The following is an 8,318-nucleotide window of genomic DNA, read 5'->3' on the forward strand; positions in this document are numbered from 1 at the left end:
GAAGTGGATAGGCCCTGAAACACAGTAAGTTAAAGAGAAAGCACCTCGAGAACCCCCTGCTCTGCTGACCACACAGCTGGACTCCAGGTTTAACAGCCACCCCAGAGGTCCAATCTCCTTTTCCAGCACTGACATCCACACGTTTCATCTGACTTTTTCCATAGCTTATGCTGTAACAGTCTTTCTATTTCAAAGAGCAGAGACCCACCCGACTCCAGTTAGTTCAAATAATGGGAATGTTTATTATCAGAACAGACATGGAAATAAAATTCCCCACCATTTAGCCAGGCCTGGTGGGAGACCATGGGGAGAGCAGGGAGGGGGACACAGCCAGGTCCCATTGGAAGGACTGGAGATTCACAGAATGCTGATACTATTAAACCAGATGCATAATAAATGTTTTGTGTGTTAACCCATTTAATCCTTACAACAGCCTGATGCAGTAGGTGCTCTTGTGTAGATCCCCGTTTTATATGTGAAGGAACTGGCCATGTGGAGATTGAGTATCTGGCCCCACATGAGCAGATGAATACAGTGGCTTGGCCCCAGTCTATGCAGTGCTGCCTCTGGAGGCCCAAGGAGACTGCAGAGGCTGAATTACCATGTGGTCACTCAGCAGCTGGGGTGGGCTCTGCTCAGGTCACTGCCATGAGCAGCTCCAACCCCCTGCCTCCCTCCCTACTGACTAAGGATGCAGTGCTCATAGCCGCATTTTGAATTTCCAGGATTATCGTTCTCCCTCTTTGATGGGCTCTTTCTTGGCAGGCCACCCCGTAGACTCATCCTCCCAGCCTGTAGTTAGGCTGCCCTGGCTGACGCCCTCCTCTGGAGGCCAACTCAGAAGAGGGCTGTGGGCCTGATAGGAAGTGGCTTCTCTCAGGTAGAGGGTGACACTCTGAGTCTCTTCCTGCTCCCAGTGGGAGACTTCTGGATGAGTCCTCAGCATGGCACTGCCCACGTGGGGTGAAGCAATTCTGGTCACCACCTCAGGGGTGTTGGGCTAGCTGGCATCTTCTTCATAGACTTGGGTTTCATGTACCTGTGAGACCTGCCACTTCCTGCCTGGTAACCACTGGCATCTTCTGAGCGTCTGCACCAGGCTCTCTTTCTCCACCTCCTTTCAACCTCCCAGCTCTCTGCCCTCAGGCCATCCTGCCCATCCTACCTGCTTCCCTTAATCACCACCTTGTCCCTTCACTCCTGTCTCAAATTCTTTGATGCTTCCTGTGTCCTGGAGCCGCCTGTCTAACCCTCAGCTCATCTAGTCCTTTGCCCATTCCTGAACCTGCCAGACTGACCACTCTCATTACACACATGCAGCTTAGCCCTCCTCTTCTCTTTCCTTTGCATGGTTATCCTGACCTGAAATGCTCCCCCTTTCCCACCTGGAAAATTCTACCTCCCCCAGGAGGTGACTTTCTCAAACTCATTCACTTCTCTCCTTGGCGTTCCCATTCAGTTTTACCAATCACACTCTTATCCCATAAGTGTTTCCTGATCCTGTGTTCTGTGAAGAAAGAGGCAGAAACCCATAATACTAACTAAAAGAGATTTATTTAGCTAAATGAATAATACTTGTAAGAATTTAGATGCAGCAATCATAGTAGTTGTGTAGTAACAGTATAACAAGGAGATATGGGTTATTTAAAACACTCACCAAACTGGGGGAGAACTCAACACCTGGTCTCTCATAAGGCAGAAAAGTCAACAACCCACCAGAGTCCCAACTGGAAACACACCTGGGTGAAGCGTTATCTCTCAGGATAAAAAAGACACCACCTGAATGAAGCGTCTTCACAGGGTAGGACTTCGACCAGTAATTTTGGGGCTGCCCCTTTTAAGGGATTCTGAATCACAGAACTCTTGTCAATCTTGCAACTCCTGAGTGATCAAAGCATTCTGAGACAACAGTGCCTTTCCAAGGAGAAATAGCCTGCTCTCCCAAAGAGAGACAGGAAATCTCCGAAGTGCCCTATTCTATTCATGGGAAAGTTTGGCTGCAGCTGTCTGTTCCTGAAGGCATAGCCTTCAAGCACATCCTTCCACTAGACCCCAGTTAATGGTCCTAAGTATCTGTGGGAAGAAAACTCCATGCACCTGCCCATTTGTTACTGTTGGGTCACAGTTCTTAGCCCATTCCTTACTTGTGTTTATATATTTGTATCACCCTGAAGCTAGGGGATCACATGCTACTGATGAAGAGACAAAAAGATGGAATGAACATATTTGAATGTTCTCAATCTGTTAGACACTGCAGCAGGCACCAACATAGATGATAACATCAAATTCTTACACCAAGTCCAGGCCTTGGGTAGCATGACCCCCATTTTAAAGGGAGTAACACTGAGGTTCAGAGAGGCTGAGCAACTTGCCTGAGCCACAGAGGTATTGGGTGTCAGAAGTGGGATTTTAACCTGTCTCACTCCTGAGTTGTTGTTCTTTGCACCACAGTTCATTGCCTCCTTGTGGCTACATCTTCCTCATGTTACTCAGTGACTAGGATGGTATTGGTGTATATCAGCAAGGGCTTGATAAGCAGTTGATTGGCTATGTGTGAACGACTCCCCTCCTTAAACATGGAAGTGACAGCTGACACCATTGTCATTTAACATAACCTAATCAAAGGAATGACATGCCATTGCCATTAACATATACTCTTGGCTAGAGGCAAGTCACAGGTCCTTCCCACACTCGAGGAGAGAAAGTGATGCAAGGGGGTGGGCACCTGGAGGCAAAGACTGGGGCACCTGAACTCTGTTCACCCCACAGTGATAAATAAGTGCCAACTGAGAGGTACAGATGATGGGTGGTGGAGTGCTCAGAAGGAACTTTCCTCCCAACATGTGCTGAGACGACGTCTCCAATGGGGAGTTCCTGCTGGATACCTGGGAGCTCCCATTTTCATAGGAGATTGTGAGAGTGTGTGCTCCCAGCAGTTCACAGACAAATAGATATCTCACAAATGTGCTGGAGATCAGGGACCCTGGACTTGGCAGTGGGAACCACACATGAGCTTGATTCTAGGAGGCTGTGGCCATTGCCCAGTCTCAGAAGGTCAGGCGTCAGGCAGAGGCTGTGAGAACAAGGGAAGTGGACATGTCCACAAGATGGCAGGTGGACATGCACCAGGTAGATGAGGGGGGCCTGGACAAGTTGAAGGAAGGAGAGAGAGGAGGCCAAGGTGAGCCTGAGATGAGGGTGGACTGGTCAGAGCAGCTGAGGATGGTGGAACAAGTTACCCACGGATTTCTTCTACAACTCAAGATCAGTAGCCTGTAATTTGTGTCAAGTACTCCTAGAAATAAAGAAATCCTTCAGTACATTCCATTGACTCTTCCATGGAGATAAAAAACAGCTGAGCAGTGGATTCCCTTGAACTTGCTAAAGCACATGTGCATGTGTCTGCACATGTGGGGCGGGAAAAGGGATCCTACCTGGTAAACACATCACTGGCCTCCTAGGAGAGGAAGAGTGAAAATCACATTTTGTTTTCAGGCTCCAGGCACCTCTACGTTCCCTCCCTGACACCCCCTTGAGAATGGAAAGTAAGGCAGGCCTCTTTCGCACCCAGGCTTCTGCAGGAGCATGTCCTGGCCTTGAACAGGCACCATCATGGGTCAAAGGGGAGGAGCTGGGGGCATCACACGCAGGCTGTCTGCTCCTGGGAGGTACCTGGGGGTACACACCTTCAGCATGCCGGCGTCCAGGTCCTTGGCCATCCTCTCCAGATCAGCGACCAGCATGCTGTGCTGTTCCACAGTCTTGGAGATGGCCTGGACTCTTGGCTCCTCTGCCGGCACATCCTCCAGCTGGCCCAGCTGCTGTGGAGGGGTTGCTTCCTGCACACAAGTGAGCAAGAGGAGTAGAGGGACTGTTCTAGGCAGGTGGGGACCTACAGCTTGGGTAGCAGTTACCTATTGGCAAGCCACCTCTCTTGTTGGATTCCCACCATAGCCAGGGAGAGCAGGTGGTTTTTATTTACCATCCAAATCTCATGAAGATGAGTGGGCTTCCTTACTCAAGGTCATTAACAAACTCTGAGCTGAGGCCTGAGCCCATCCTCCTGCCTCTTGGAGTTTCCACCCATCAGGCTGCTCCAGGGGCAGTGTGAGAATGGGAAGGGAGGGCCCCAAATCATCCACAGTGTCCACCCCAGGACCCCAACCCACCTGTGCACCCTGCAGCGTCTCCTCCTCCTGAGCCCTCAGCTCCTTCTTGAGCTTCTTGCTCTGGCAGGTGAGGCGTTCCTGGACACAGACACGCTGGTTACCAGACTGGCAGTTGCTGGGGGAGCTCAGGAAGCATGGTGGGTTCCGAGCCAAGGCTGAGGCTGAAGTGCTATCGTCTAAACACAGGCAGCCCCAAAGCATCATGCGTGAGCTAAGAAGCATAAGGGTTTAGCTAATGGGTAATATGGGAAATCAGTGATAGTTTTAAAAAGCTTTAACTACATACACACAGACGACCAAAAAAGAAAACTCTGGCTTCACAAAATAACAAATAGTAACAGAATCATTTCAGATCAACTTCAGGGCACTTTTCTCCCAGCACCTAAGAGTTGTATGCTGCGGTTCCGGCAGTCCTCACTTCACGTGAGCAGAAGAAGCCAGTCTGGAGAGAGCTGACCTGAGGGGATGCCAGCCTCTGGCACGGCCCCTCCCTGGCCTGGCTGGAGGACAAGCAGAGGCCTTCCTTAGAGCCACTGCAGGACAGGCAGGCACGTCCTCACTCTAAGTCTTAAATCAGCATCTGGGCAAGTCATGAGTCCCAAAGCTAATGATATATGGAATTATTTCAGTTCCTAAGTAATGTGCTTGCAGGTTTTTGATAAACCATGAGGGAAGCAAAAATAAACAAGGCTGACTATGGTATCACCAGAATCGAAGTAAAAGAAGGGGATGCAGTCAACCAAACACTCCGGAAACCTCCGTAGTCCCTTGTTAAATTCATTATAAAATGTACTTACCTACCATGAAAAAAGTCATGCAAAGCCATAGTAAAAACAAAATTTAAAAAAGTATGTCATGTGCAAGAACAAACTGAAATTGAGAGACGAAAGAGCTCAAGGGCAGACCCATATTTATAATGGAATTTAACAGGAAAAGATAGCCCGTAAGTCACCAGGGAAGGAACCAACTCTAGAAAATGGCGATGAGAAAACTGGCTTACAATCATAGAGAAAAATGAACCTGGATTCCTATCTAGAGCCATAAGTGAAGGGACACTCCAGATTTGGTTATGAAGGCAAAACTAGAAAGTTAATAGAAAACAACATAGACAATGAATTTGTCAGCTGGTTGTAGGGGAAGCTATCTTAAAGAAACCATGAGGGAACTGATGGATTTGATTGCATCTAAATCAAGTACTTCTGTTCAGGGACAACACTAAGGACAAAAATACAGAGAAAAGACAGATCAGGATGCTCTGGCAGTACCCAAAATCAATGAGAGACTAACATATAGAATGATAAAGGGAAAACCTACAAAGCACTAAGAGTACAACAGGACCCAAGAGAAATATTTGCAAGGTATTTGAAGAGTCACTTCAGAGAAGAGGGAACAGAGAAGGCTAAAGAGCACTTGAATCTATGCTCAAACCCATTCGTGATTAGAGGAATGGAAATTACACAGCAATGGAATATTATGTGACACCCATCCAGTTAACAGTCCAACAGCTGGACATCCAGTGTGGAGGGAGCAGGTGGGTACTGGTAAGATGTCCCCGCTTTGCCCAGTGTGGAGGGATCTGGTGGGCACTGGTAAGGTGTCCCTGCTTTGCCCAGTGTGGAGGGGAGCATATGGGCACTAGTAATGTCCCTGGTGATGTCAAGCATGTGGGGAGCAGGTGGGTACTGGTAAGATGTCCCTGGTGATGTTCAGTGTGGAGGGGAGGGCACTGGTAAGATGTCCCTGGCACAGCCTTCCTAGATCCCCCCCTGAATGTTCTTTCCTCTGGGACCAGGGGATCCTCCCGTAGGTCCTCAGGGGTGCTGCACAGCACAGCATTGCTTGGGGGAGCAGAAGTTAGTGTCATGTGAGGTCTGATAGTGGAAATGGATATGTAAATTGAGGCACACCCCACTACGAGTGCTGTGCAGCATCAGAAAGAGTGGACTGTAGGACACAAAAATGGATTCATCTTACAATGGTGTTGCAAAGTGGGAAGGCAAGAAATAGAATGAGGCTATACTATATGACTATTTGTAAATTAGGTATACACTCAGTATGGCAGTATATATCTTACCAAACCATCTACAAACAAAAATACAAGAAAGACTTTAGAATGATTTTCTGTGAGGAAGAGGAGGAAAATACGGTGGGAGATGGTGATAAAATGGAACAGGTAAGCTGAAAAAGAAAGGGATTTATGGACCAAAGACAAGGAAGTGCTATCAACTGAAGTGTGTGTTTGGTTAAGTAAATCCTTCCTACCTGAGGTCAAAATTAGACAAAGTGTTTGAGGTTTGGCTGGTGGTGGTACTTCTCAGGGCAGTTTTGGGAGATGCTTTTGATTTTGGGATGTTTCCTTGTTCCCTCTCCAAACTCTGCAAATATCTCCGAGAGAGAAGATTCCCCTGGAGATTTACAGGTAGAGGATGGGAGCTGGAGAAGATGACTCTGAAAATGCTGTCTGGCCCTGAGATTCTGTTGATGCTTCAAGGTCAAGGGATAACTGAGAGGTCAATAAAGGCAAAGAAAAAACTGAAGCTGATAGAAGAGACCTGCTGTCATCAGGAAGTTAGGGACTTCACACAGTTGCTTCTCAATGAAGGAGGCAGGCTGGGGGGAATTGTTTGTGTGAGCACAAACCCCAGGCCTCCCTGTACTCACAAACAAAAAGCCTTCACCTTGCAACTTTTTAAAAGGAGGTATTGGGGATTGAACCCAGGACCTTGTACATGGGAAGCAGGTGCTCAACCACTGATCTACAGCCACTCCCCAATGAGAGTGGGTTTTTCATGTTTGTTTTGTTTTGAGGAAGTACCAGGGATTGAACCCAGGACCTCGTACATGGGAAGCAGGTGTTCAACCACTGAGCTATCTCGGCCCCCTGCTACCTTTTCTGTCTACTCCCTTCTCTCTTCTCTGCCTTCAACTTTCTCCAAGGAGTCATTCTTTCTCATTGTGCTCTGGTCCTCACCTCTCCTTCATGCCTAAGCCTTGTTTCTCATCAGTCTTTTGAAACCCCTTTTTCCAAGGTCATCTGTGATCTCTAGTACTGAAATCTGGTGGCGCCTTCTTCTCAGGTCTCCTTTTCTTTGGTGGAAATCTCCCCTTGGACTCCCCCACATCCTGCTCCCCTACCTTGTCCTCCCACAGCTGCCCCTCTGCATCTTCACTTTTCCAGTTGGTGGGAGCCTTTCCAGGGCTGTTTCCTTAACCCTCTTTTACTTCACATGTGTCCTTAGTTTTCCACCCTGGTGGCCTCAGAATTTACCATAATTCCTTTCTAGCAGCCAATCCTGCATTTCAGCTGAGAGTTACGGAGCTCCTCCTGCCCTATGGGCAGCTCAAGATCAATATGAGGAAATAAAGGCTACCCCCTCCCCTCTTCTGCAGCCCCCTCCTCTTCTCCGTGTTTCTGTTCCTGGACCCACCATCCCGCCTGCCATCCAGCTTGAGTGCTTGGCTTATTTCATCTTTTATCGTCCTCTCTTCTCTTCAAAATGGCTCCTTTGTTAAACCCTAACCCAGCCTCCAAGGCTGCTGGCGACCTAACCCTAAGGTACATCCCAGTGCTCTCTCCCCACCTTGCCCTCACTCTCAGGCTACATAGGCTGCTTGGAGTTTCCTGAGCACACCCACACAGGGCTGCTTGCTGTGTCCCCAGCACACCCACGTGGGCTGCTTGCTGTGTCCCCAGCACACCCATGCATGCTGCTTGCTGTTTCCTGAGCACACCCACACAGGGCTGCTTGCTGTTTCCTGAGCACACCCACGCGGGCTGCTTGCTATGTCCCCAGCACACCCACGCAGGCTGCTTGCTGTTTCCTGAGCACACCACGTGGCCACACGGCCTCGCTGCTCCTTAGCTTCCCACTGCAAGAAAGGCCTCTGTCTATTCCTGCCTGTCAAAACCAGAGCTAGTGCAAAACCCTGTGCAAAAAGCCACATTCCCAGCTTCTGAGGTAGTTTAAATTTTAATAAAGTGTGTACATTCAACTAAAGATGCTGAATAAATGAGAAGAGAAAATCAAGGTAAATGCAACAGACAAGCAAAGATAACCCAGATGTAGCATTTATAATATTCAGGTGAACAGGGAAAAGTCCTCTGCTTCTAAAAAGCTCATTTTCAACCCATTTTTATTGAAATAATGT

Source organism: Dasypus novemcinctus, chromosome 22, assembly GCF_030445035.2.
Source record: "Dasypus novemcinctus isolate mDasNov1 chromosome 22, mDasNov1.1.hap2, whole genome shotgun sequence".
Taxonomy (NCBI): Eukaryota; Metazoa; Chordata; class Mammalia; order Cingulata; family Dasypodidae; genus Dasypus; species Dasypus novemcinctus.